Raw genomic sequence first — 12,114 nt, 5'->3', positions numbered from 1 at the left:
TGCATTCAGGGATCACTCCTGGAGTTGCTCAGGGTACCATATGAAGTGCTGGGAATTGAACTCTGGTCAGCCCACATGCAAGGCAAGCACCTTACCTGCTGTACTGTTTTGCCAGTCTCCTCAGCTATTAGATTTTGAGTGATTACTATGCATTTAGTATTTTCTCAGGCATTAAGAGGAGGACTTCAAAAGAAACTTGTCATGTAGTTTAATATTTTGGCAGCAGTTAGGGACGGGAATAACATATATCATGTGTCAGTATTTGCTTAACTCCTTCCACAGAAGTTAATTATCCTCCTACTGTTTTCCCCAAGGTGTTCTAAGGAAAATTTTGTTAATTTTGGTTTGTAGTTTTCCATTCAAGAGAATAATTTTCAAGCTAAGATTATAGCTCTGTGGTTATCTTTAAAGCAATCTGTCTTTTTCCCTTTTTGTGTTTTGGCCACACCCAGCAGTGCTCAGAACTTACTCCATTTCCCAGCTTGGCTCCGGACCATATTGGGTGCCAGGGATCAAACTAGGGTCAGTTGTATGTAAGGCTATGTACCTGCTAAGCTATTTTTCAGGCCTGGGATTTGCCATTCTCTCTTGAACAAAGTGTAGGCACATCCTCACTCCCATTTTTTTGTTTTGGGGTCATTCCCAGTTGGTGTTCAGGGGCTCCTTTAAGATCTGTGTTGGGTCGGGTAGGAGGGAAAGACCACATGGTACCGGGGATGGGACCTGCACCTCCCCCTTGACTCACTCCCATCCCTCAAAACAACAGGAGTCATTTCCTTCCTTCCTTCCTTCCTTCCTTCCTTCCTTCCTTCCTTCCTTCCTTCCTTCCTTCCTTCCTTCCTTCCTTCCTTCCTTCCTTCCTTCCTCCCTCCCTCCCTCCACCCCTCCCTTCCTCCCTCCCTCCTTCTATGCTCAGTTATTACTCCTAGCAGAGCATGGGGGACCATTTGTAGTGCTGGGGATTGAATTACTGTCAGCTATGTGCAAAGTAGGTGTTTTGCCTCCTATACTCTCTCTGGCCACAAGTTTGTTTTTAGAGGGTATGAGGGTGGGGGGCACAGCCTTTGGTGTGTAGGGGTTATTCTGGTGGTGCTTGAGAGGCCATTTGTGGTGCTATGGATAGGACAGGATCTCACAGAAGTGGCTGCATGCAAGGCAAGTGCCTCACTTCCTGTATTGTTTCTCCAGCTCTGGTAGCAAGTTTTATCATGTCACTGGACACCAGAACCTGTCAATAATATCCCATCATCCCATTCTCTGCCCCTAGTACACACCCTATCCTAAGTTCCATGAAGTTCCATGAAGTCAGGGATATTCTCTTCTTGACATTTACTTTGTTGCTGAGCATTTACCATACCTGGGCAATATTGTAAGAGATTTCATATCGTAACTCACTAGATTTCTGTGAACTAGGTGTTAGTCTCCATTTTACATATTTGTAATAATGTGCTCATTGTCACACAGATGGTTCCATAGAAGAGCCCATATATCACACAGTCTGCATCCAAAGTACTTGCTGTTCACTATTGTGTTAATTTCTTTCTATACAGAAAGTATTTGATAAATATTTGTTAAGAGAGTTGCTAAATTGTTCCCCCTGTAACTTTCAAACTCCTTACATTAGTCTAGAACTTCTTTAATGATCAGGTCTCTGCCAGTATCACTATTTCATCCCTCAGTCACTTTCTGCATGACTGGTTTCTTGTTCTACAGTTCTGAGAGATCTTTCATAACCATCTTATCTAAAGTAGGTGCTCTTTGTCCTTTCCTAGTACTTTTTTTCCCCTTTAGGCATTTAGTGCAATTTATAATTGTTAACTGGATATACTTATCTTTTTCTTTACAAAAATCTTAGTTTCATAAGGTCAAATCTTCTTTTATTCCCCTGCTTTCCAGTGTTCAAGGGGCCCGGGGGGGGGGGCCTTTCCTGGTGATACTTGGCTAATAAAATCAGACAGTTCAGTGCTCTCCAGTGCTATACCCAGCAATTCTCAAGGTGCTGTAAGCCATACCCTTGATCCTGAGCTATCTTGTAGGCCTCATGAGGTCAAATCTGTTCACAGTTGTTTCCCCAGGGCCAGCTACAGTCCTTAGGATATAGGTCTTTAGTGTATATGTGTTGAATGTTAAGTACATAGACCTCGATCAGAGGCAAGAGATATTCTATAAGATAGTCTATTAATGGAGCAATAGCACAGTGGGTAGGGCGTTTGCTTTGCATGCGGCTGACCTGGATTCGATTTCTTGGTCCCTTTCTTGGTAGCCTGACAAGCTACCCAGAGTATCCCACCCGCACGGCAGAGACTGGCAATCTACCCGTGGCATATTCGATATGTCAAAAACAGTAACAAGTCTCACAATGGACACGTTACTGGTGCCTGCACGAGCAAATCGATGAATACCAGGACGACATTGCTACAATGCTACAGTCTATGAATGAGAGAACTGCTTGCTGCACCACCATCTCAGGTGAGGCTTGCCCTTGGGTAATAATCACTGGGCCTACTCCCGGTGGGTCTGAGCAGCCTCTACACCTGACCTGCACCATAGTAAGGGCCCATGTTGTAGCTCCTTCCTGACCTCTTCTTGCTGCTCCACCATCCCAGAGAATACAGAGAGCAATCTCCAGCTTAAATCCTTGTTATCTCCCATGGGGGATTAACTACAAAGACTCACCCCAGCACAGAAGGAACACTAGAAAACTAAATGGGGAAAACATATAGAAGCCCACCAAGCTTAATGAGCAATAGCATCAAAAAAGACATAAACAACACCAGTAATCCTTAGACAGTGTCTTTAGTGACACTATGATGAGGATGTTCAATAAGTTAAAATAAAATGGTATCACAGGTAGTCAACAAAACATAAAGTATGAGTCAAAATGAAAAAACTACTATAGTTAAAAATGATAGAAATGAAGAACATGGTAGGTGATTTAAAAGTCAGTAGAAGCTCTGAATAGCAGAATAACAGAAACCAAGTAACAGATCAAGGGCCTCCAAGAAGAGGTGGAGGAAACTGCTAGGAACAATAGAAGGTAGACAACAGTAGTCTGAAAAGAAATGGACAGCATGCAGAGAACTATGGGATGAGTTCATGAGGAACAATATGAGGATCACTGAAGTCCCTGAAAAAGAGGAAGGCAAATGTAATGAAGAAACAAGAGTTAAAGAACTCATCAATAGGGCTTTCCAGAGTTGAGGAGTACAGGTACTGAGATACAAGATTTGGGATTTGGACCTGAAGGGTTTCGGTGAAATAGACCCAATTAGGAAAATTCCAAGACACATTATACTCAGAATGACAAGATCCAAATATAGAGACAGAATATTGAATGTAGCAAGATTAAAAAAAGGAACTTGTATACAAAGGAAAGCCTGTAAGATAAATGGCAGATCTATCAGATGAAACTAGGAGCCAGAGCCAGAAAAATATGGAAGGATATAGTATAAAAACTCTATGAGAAGCTGGAGCGATAGCACAGTGGGTAGGGCATTTTGCCTTGCACGTGGCCGACCTGGGTTTGATCCCCAGCATTCCATATGGTCCCCTGAGCACCGCCAGGAGTAATTCCTGAGTGCAAAGCCATGTGTATCTCAGGGTGTGACCCAAAAAGAAAAAAAAAAAACCTCTACGAAATGACCATCACCAGCAATACTCTTATCTAGCTAGATTACCATTCAGATTTCAAGGAACTGTATAGCTCCAGGAATAGAACAGCTTAGGGAATTCATAGCCTTGAAACCAGTTTTGCAAGAAGCATTAAAAGAGCTCCTTTAAAGGGCAGGAGAAACTTCCCATCATGTGGTATTGAGTATAGCACTCTCTAATGGTACAAATGGTTATCCTGTACTATGTTAAGAAAGGTTAAAAACATATAGCAGTAATCATCACAAATGGATTTTCATTGATTTATTTTCTGATAATTCTGTTTGCTATTCCTTTAGGTTTTTTTATTGGACCACATAATGTGAAATAAAGTTGTTAGATTCCTTGCAAGAGGGAATGCTGATTTGGGAGGGAACCTGGGACTTTGGTGGAGGGAAGGGGAAATTGGTGGTGGGATTCTTGTTGGAACATTTTATGCCTAAAACAACAAACACTCTGCCTGCTGTTCTATCTCTTGACCCTGAGATTTTGATTATAATGTGTTCTCAAATTTTTAATTATTAAGATTTTATTTTACGGACCACACGTAATAAAAAGGCAGGACTATTCATTTCCATTTATTTGTTCATTGTTGGAGCCTCCAGTATGTAGCGTAGTTCCTCACATGGTTGATAAGTGAATATATATTTAATTCTTAAGAACTTTTTATCTCCCCCTAGAGATTATAGTATGATAAAAGTGAGCTACAGTGTGGTTACAGAGAAGATACAAGAATAGAATCAAGTTTATCTTTTAACATTTTACTGCATGCAATTTGCTTTATTGTTTGGTCCTTCTCCAGTAAGTTACAGGCATTGTAGTCCTTTTCCCTTAAATACTTAAGTGTATATTTCCTAAAAACTAGGCATATGAGTTCTATATCAACATTATAGTTATATCCGCTTCAATAGGTCACTCTCCACCTTCCTTAACTTCCCCTGTTCAGAATAGAAAACTAAGACCCAGAGAGGGAAAATGACTTCTAAGTGGAAAATGTAGTCAGAAATCTTTTTTTTTCTATTTCCTTCCTTCTGATAAGTCAGCTCAGTACAGTGATGAAAAATTTAATTGCTCCAATACTGTATTCTATACCATTAAGGATTTGATCTCTGGGTCACCATACTTGTTAACTATGTTTTTTTTTCTTTTTGTCCTAAGTCAAGTCAGATTAATTATATTTGTTTTTACTTTTTAAAAGAGAATTGCCCCTGCTTTGTAATTTGTGTGAAATAAAAATGTTCTTGCATGCCATTGTCTAGGCTTTAAGGGACTTTAGGGTGGTTTGGTTGTCTTGCAAGTTAGGGTGGCATTAAACTGAGGGAGGAGACAGTTGACTAACAGTGATCAGGTTGTTAGCCTGCAAAGAGCAGAGTCCAAAAGGCATCCCAAGAAATTAAAAGTTTAACCATGGAGTAAACTTCTTTTCTGGTTTTTTTTGTTTGTTTGTTTTGCATATTTTCTATGTCATTTTTATTCAGGTATGGCTTGCTGACTAGATGCAATAGAATTAGAATTTCTTGGAGTACTTAAAACGTTCAGATTTCAGAGCTGGGAATAATAGTGCAGTGGGTTAGGCACTTGCCTTGCACACAGGTGACCTTGGTTTAGTCCTGGCACAGTATATGGTTCTCTGAGCCCTCTCAGGAGTGAGTGAGCTAGAGCGCAGAGCTAGAAATAGGCCCTGGATACAATAGGGTGTAACCCCCAAAAAACAAAACAAGTCAGGTTCCTGGACACCATCACAGGCATACCGAATCAGAGTTTCTGGAGGTGAGAACTGGTAATTTTAAACCCACTCCCTTCTGGATTTTCATGTATCCTAAGATTTGAGAATATGCTTCTGTTATATAGATATTTTCATCTTCAGAACTCTTTCACATTTACTCTATAACCTGTGGCTTATTTAATTTTATATATGGTTAGGATAAGAACGTTTTTGCTTTCAAAAAATTTTAAATCAGAGTCATGTCCATAGTGCGAATATCCAAGAGTATGAGAGGGCTTATGATAATGCCTTCCCTATTACCTGCTTAAGCAGTATCCTGTTCCAAGCCTTTTAATGTATTCATTCATTTCTCACCAACAATCATTACAGACCCCCTCCCTTTTTTTTTCATAACAGAGGAAAATAGACCCAGAGAGATTCAATTGATTTTTCAAAGTCATAGCTAGGAACTGATGGAGTTGTCAGAAGTCTGACTCTTAACTATCCTCTGCTCAGAGAGAGTATATAAAGATTAACTAGGTCAGTACATGTCAGGAACTTGCTTTGGGAGAGTAGAGAATTCTTTTTCAATGAGGCAAAGAAATGTTCCATATGAGCTCTTTTTGTTATTGGGCCACACCCTTCAGTGCTTGGAGCCTCCTCCCAACTCTGCTTAGGGATAAAGGGGTTGCTCTTGTTAGTACTCAGGACTGTAGAACAGGGATTGAGCCAGAGTTGGCTGCATGCAAGGCAAGCAACTTAACCCTTGTACTTTCTCACCCTCTGTGTAAGCTGTTGAATTGATTTTAATTTTTTTGGTGGGGTGCGGGAGCTGGGGCAAATGCAAGGCAAGTGCTGTACTGCTGATCTGCATCCTCAGTCTGCTTCATGTGAATTCTTGAATAGTTTAGTCTGGAGTTCCCTCTGAGCCTCGTAGTTGGGTCTCCTCTTGTAGTTTCAGACTAACAATTCCTCCTTATAATTGTACAGACACTTAATTGGAAGTTAGGCTTTGTGAATTGGTGATACTGAAGAAAGTGGTAGCAACTGAAGTCTTTTCCATATTCTGATATCAACTGTCTAATATGGTCATGCTTCTATTATATTTTCTTTGACTTTATTAATTAGGTTTATGATGTAATTGTGGCCAGGAAGCAGTGATACATTCTTTGCATGACCAGAGGATTTTTCTTATATTCCAAAAAAGTATACCTTGGCTTGGAATATAGATCAGTGTAATTCTCTTTCATTCTCAGACTGGGAACTAGAACTTCACATTTACTATTTTTCTTAAAGCATGGGATCATAATATGTCATTTGGAAGAACATTATGTAGAAGACACTTAGATTTGTTTTACTTCTCATTTCCTGAAAGAATAATGTAGGAGTTTAATAACTAAGCACTTGAACTGAAGAACCTATTGTTAGGACTTGAGTTGTGTGCCTGAAGTCAGGTGACATTTACAGAACTCTTATCAGGTATTGCCAGGAACTGTGTGTGCCCTAAATTTTTTGATTCCCATAATATTGTGTTGTAGGAAGTCAAGTTTACAATGTTAAGTAATTTACTGAAATTTGCACAGCAGATAGATCGCGAAGTCATGATTCAAATCCAGGTAGGTCTGATTCTAAATCTTACTAATTCCTACATATACCATGGTTCTAGCAAAACTCCTAAAGAAGAAATAGAGGCCAGGGAACTTTACCCAGTTATTTAGTTGTTCTGTGACTTCTAATTTAATCTATATCAAAACAAGCCATTTATGTATCCAGACAGTTAATTTGTGTACACAAAAGGTAAATGAGGTCTTAAAATCTTTCAAGTTCATTTTTTTGATGACATATTGTCTACACATTCCCCTAGAAATAGTGTCAAGGGAAATGATTTAATGGTGAGTAGTCCATTCTTACCCTTAGTTCCCAGCTTCTCTTTTCTTCCCCATGTCATCATTATCTCTAATCCCCAGATCCATAGACAGGAAAATAGAGAGGAATGAAGTTAAAGTTCTTCTTGGATGATTTAAATTCTGACTATTCTGACTGTTTTAAAAACTGATTAATCTGAGTTTTCTAAGTGAGCAATTCCTTAACCTTAGTTTAGTAAAACATTAAAATATTTATGGCATCTACTACTGAACCCTGTTCTGCAATGTAGGAGTTAATCCAGCAGCTTCTGTTGAAATACTGGTGTTAGGCAATTCAAGAATTACAACAGAGGTCTGGAGGGAGTAATATGAAGAATAGTGAGTGTGTGAAGAACCCCAGATAGCAAATTAGACAAAACTACCCCTTTCATAAAAACAAAACTGAAATGAATGCTCAGGCTCATTATTTATCTGGAAATGGTATTTTCCCCCCTGAGTCACTGGTTTATTTAAGTTTTTTGATTTATAATAAAGAAAACATACACATGCATCTTTTTGTAATGTGGATTCATAATTTAAAACTCATGTGTTGCCCAATGTATGTATATTAATACTTTTTTTTTCTTTTTGGGTCACACTCGGCGATGCACAGGGGTTACTCCTTGCTCTCCACTCGGAATTACTCCTGGCGGTGCTCAGGGGACCATATGGGATGCTGGGGATCGAACCCGGGTTAGCCGAGTGCAAGGCAAACGCCCTACTCTCTGTGCTATCACTCCAGCTCCATGTATATTAATACTTTTAATCTATGCCTCTGTGTCTTATTTTTGGTGTGGCGGCCATATCTTAAAGCCCTGGTTTCAAGGCTCTGTGTTCAGGGTTCACTCCTGGCAGATTCAGGGAAACATGTGGGGTACTGGGGTTCAAATCTGGGTCAGACATGTGCAAGGCAGGTGCCCTACCAGCTGTACTGTTTCACTGGCCCTCATCAATGTATTTTAAAAACAACTCTGTTGAGATACAATTTTTATATCATATACTTCACCTATTTGAAGTGTATATAATTCCATTGTTTTTGATATAATCATAGAGTTTGCATCCATCACCAGAGTCATTCTTGAATATTTTTTAATACTCTTAAGAGAAACCCTGTACCCATCAGCAGGCCTCCACCAGCCCTCTTGTCTTCTCCCTACCCTTAATCTCCAGGTAGTTGCTGATCTACTTTCTGTCTCTATGCATTTGCTTTTTATAGACATTTCATATAAGTGGGATCACATATATGGTTCTTGATGACTGACTGTTCATTTAGCGTAATTTTCAAAGTTCAAATTCTAACATCCATATCTTATTCCTTTTTGCTTTTATTTTGTTGTTGTTATTATTATTATTATTATTATTGTTGTTTTTGCTCTTGGGGTCACACCGGGCAATGCTCAGGGGTTACTCCTGGCTTTTTTTTTTTTTTTTTTTTTTTTTTTTGCTTTTTGGGTCACACCCGGCGGTGCACAGGGGTTACTCCTGGCTTTGCACTCAGGAATTACTCCTGGCGGTGCTCAGGGGACGATATGGGATGCTGGGAACCTAACCCGGGTTGGCTGTGTACAAGGCCAACACCCTACCCTCTGTGCTATTGCTCCAGCCCCTTTTCTGATTATTATTAATTTGGGTTGGGGCTATGCTTTGTGGTACTGAGGCTCTGGCTGAGGAGTGACTTCTGGTGGTGCTTTGTTGACTGTATGTGGTGCCAGAGATTTGAACCAGGATCAGAGATTTGAACTTGGGTTGGTGGGATGTAAGGCAAACACCTTAACACCTGTAATAATAACCCTGGACCCTCATTTTAAAATTTAATAGTTCTTAGACTCTGCTTCTAAAAGATGGGACTGGTTACTTTTAAAATTTTAATTGCTTCACACATCCATCTCATACTTGAAACTGTAGAACCCACCAATTTCAGAACACCAACAGGCACAGACAAAAAAAAAAAAGATTCAATAAAAGCTTTCCCTCTGGTCATTGAGATGAGGATCAGTGATCTTAAAGATGATACCAAAATATGAAATGATAAATATTAAATTTTCAGTTTGTTTTTGCTGTGGTGTAGATTGGGTAGTTTCAGTGGTTGTCCATTACTTTTTCCTTTCTGTTTCCTCCATTTGACTGTTGAGCCCATCTTCTGAGCGTTTTATTTCAGTTACATTTTTTAGTTCTTAAATTTGTTTCTTCGCTATTCTTTGCCGAAGTATTCAATTTTTGTAAAATTAGTTTGAAGCTGTTCATAATAGTTGTTCCTACTAGTTGTTCACAGGATTTTTTGTTTTGTTTTGTTTTGTTGGGCTACACCTGTCTGTGCTCAGAGTCTTCTCCCCAACTCTGTACTTGGGAATTTTTCCTAGTGGTTCTTGAAGGGGTCATGTAGTGCCATGGATGAACTGAGGGCCCGGTGTGTGCAAGGCCTACACCGAGAACTTTGTGTTTGTAATGGCAGGTTTGAGCTCAGGGTGTCACACATTGACGTTCTAATGCAGAGCTGCATCCAGGATTTTTTTTTTCCTTTTTGTTTTTTTGCTTGACAGTGACAGTGCTATAGTGCTATTGTTTCTTTGGGGGAATCATACCTGATGTTGCTTGGACTTAATTCTGATACTGCCCAGGGGTCACTCCTGGTAGTCATTGGGGACCAGATGCAGTGTTGGGGATTGAACTGGGATCAGTTATGTGCTAAGCAAGCGTCTTAACCCTTCTCTTTAGGCCCCAGTCAGATTTTTTTTAAAAGAAAAAATAGTATGTATATGGAAAAACACATTCTAGAGGATAATCCACTCAATGGCAAATGGTGCAGGGATGGGGACTCAGTTTCTGTAGTGTTTCAGCTTTTATTTATCTTTAGGTATTTGAGCCGTACCCATAGTGGTGCTCAGAGGCTGTTCCTGGCTGTGTGCTCAGGGGTGACCCCTAATGGTGCTTGGGGGTGCCAAGGTTTGAATCAGGATTATGGCCAAAGCAGCTAAGTGCAAGACATGTGCCTTACCTTCTGTCCTCTCTCTCCCCGCCAAGACTGACTATATGAGTTACTGTTTGGTGCAGTTAAGTGCATATTTTTTAAGATGCTGTTGTTCAATATCTATGTGCTGCTGTATTACTTTTTTGGGTATGTGTTTGTATGTGCTGTACCATACCCATTTATGCTTTACTGCTTCTAGCAGTAACTTTGCCATAAGGTTCTCTCCCTCCTTCTCTGTCTCTCTTTCTCTTTTGGGGGTGTGGGAATTAAACCCCTGTCCTTACACCTGCAGGGTACAGTACCCCTAAGCAACCCCATAATACTCTCCTTTGTCATTTGCACCAGTAGATTGCATTCAACATTCTTCTAACTAAAGTTCCTTTAACTTTGTTGAAATGGAATTTTACTAGTATAACTTTGGTTAAAAGAGAAAAAAAATTTTTTTTGGGGGGGTGGGGGCCTGGGAGCACACCCAGCAGTGCTCAGGACTTATTCTTGGTTCTCTGCTCACGACACTGTATGCTGTAGCAGGGACCAAACCCAAATTGGTTACACACAAGGCCAGCACTCTACCTACTATGCTGTCTCCACGGCCCAAAGGAAGAAATTTTTGAATTCAACTTCTAGAAATCTGAATTTTACACATTCCCCTATACTTTATGACATATCAGTTGTTTTCAATTTTCTAACAGTATTAAAACATTGTTAAATTTTACACATGGCAGTGCAAAATTGAATTATCATGAGTTTTGGAAGAGTAGCACTGTAGGACTGTCATCTCGTTGTTCATCGATTTGCTCAAGCGGGCACCAGTAACATCTCCATTGTGAGACTTGTTACTGTTTTTTGGCATATCGAATACTCCATGGGTAGCTTGCAAGTCTCTGCCGTATGGGCGGGATACTCTTGGTAGCTTGCCAAGCTTTCCGAGAGAGATGGAGGAATCGAACTAAGGCCAGCCGCGTGCAAGGCAAATGCTCTACCCGCTGTGCTATTTGGAAGAGTGGCTAATAAAAAGTTCATATTTTTAGATCTTTCTTTATGATCATGCTTGATTTTTTTATTTGTGTGTATAAAAGACTGTAGTTTGATAGGAGTGTGAGATGAGATGTGTAATAAGTTTCTGATCCATCTCAAAGAGGAATAGCTTGGTAGTTTCCTAGAAAATTGTAGGCAAGGAGATGGTCAGCTCTGAAAACAAAACATTTTGCATCGTGACCAGTTTATGAAGAGGTCTATGTTCCCAGGCTCTCTGTCTGTCCTCTAGGGTAGCTCTACAGATTATTGGAGGGAATTGTGGTTTTGATCTGTAGCCAGCCACAGTGTATCTCCAAGATGCCTTTAATTTAATGTTCTTCCAAGTGCCTTTAGGCAATGTCTTTAATACATCTTTTTTTTTTTAAAACAAATTTTATTATTTTAACACAGCTCTGACAGCTCGGGAAATTATAGTTAACTGTATAGATTAAACACTATAACAAAGGCCTTGAGTCAGATTTGTTCTTATCTACCAAACTTTACTGTTTTTAAGCAGTTCTCAAATTTGGCATACTTGTTTTTGTATTTATACTTTTACTGTTAAGCATGTTAAAACCAGAGATGGAATAAAAGCAAAACAACAATGATGATAAAAAAAAAAATAGGTCTCTGACACTACAACCTATGGGCTAGAAACAGCTCAACGCGGCTGAGTGCAAGCTTTGTGTGCAGGAAGCCAGGGCTTATCCACGGCACTACACATTCTTTTAAGCACCACCCGTCGAAATCCCTGAGCATTATCAGGTGTGGCCCATCCCCATCACCACCCCACCAGCAAATACACACAAATAAGCCCCACAACTCTGTGTAAAATGTTAATTCTCAAACTATATAGAAAGGCAATTTGTAAA

At 39.8% G+C, this 12,114-nt stretch overlaps 1 protein-coding gene across 1 annotated transcript in view; it reads left to right on the top strand.

Moving 5' to 3' along the window:
* CLIC4 (chloride intracellular channel 4) overlaps nt 1–12,114 on the top strand; it is a 70,858-nt gene that overhangs the window by 31,090 nt on the left and 27,654 nt on the right. The window lies entirely within an intron of this gene.

Source organism: Sorex araneus, chromosome 5 (genome assembly GCF_027595985.1).
Source record: "Sorex araneus isolate mSorAra2 chromosome 5, mSorAra2.pri, whole genome shotgun sequence".
NCBI lineage: Eukaryota > Metazoa > Chordata > Mammalia > Eulipotyphla > Soricidae > Sorex > Sorex araneus.
This window is presented reverse-complemented; position numbering and strand designations above follow the sequence as displayed.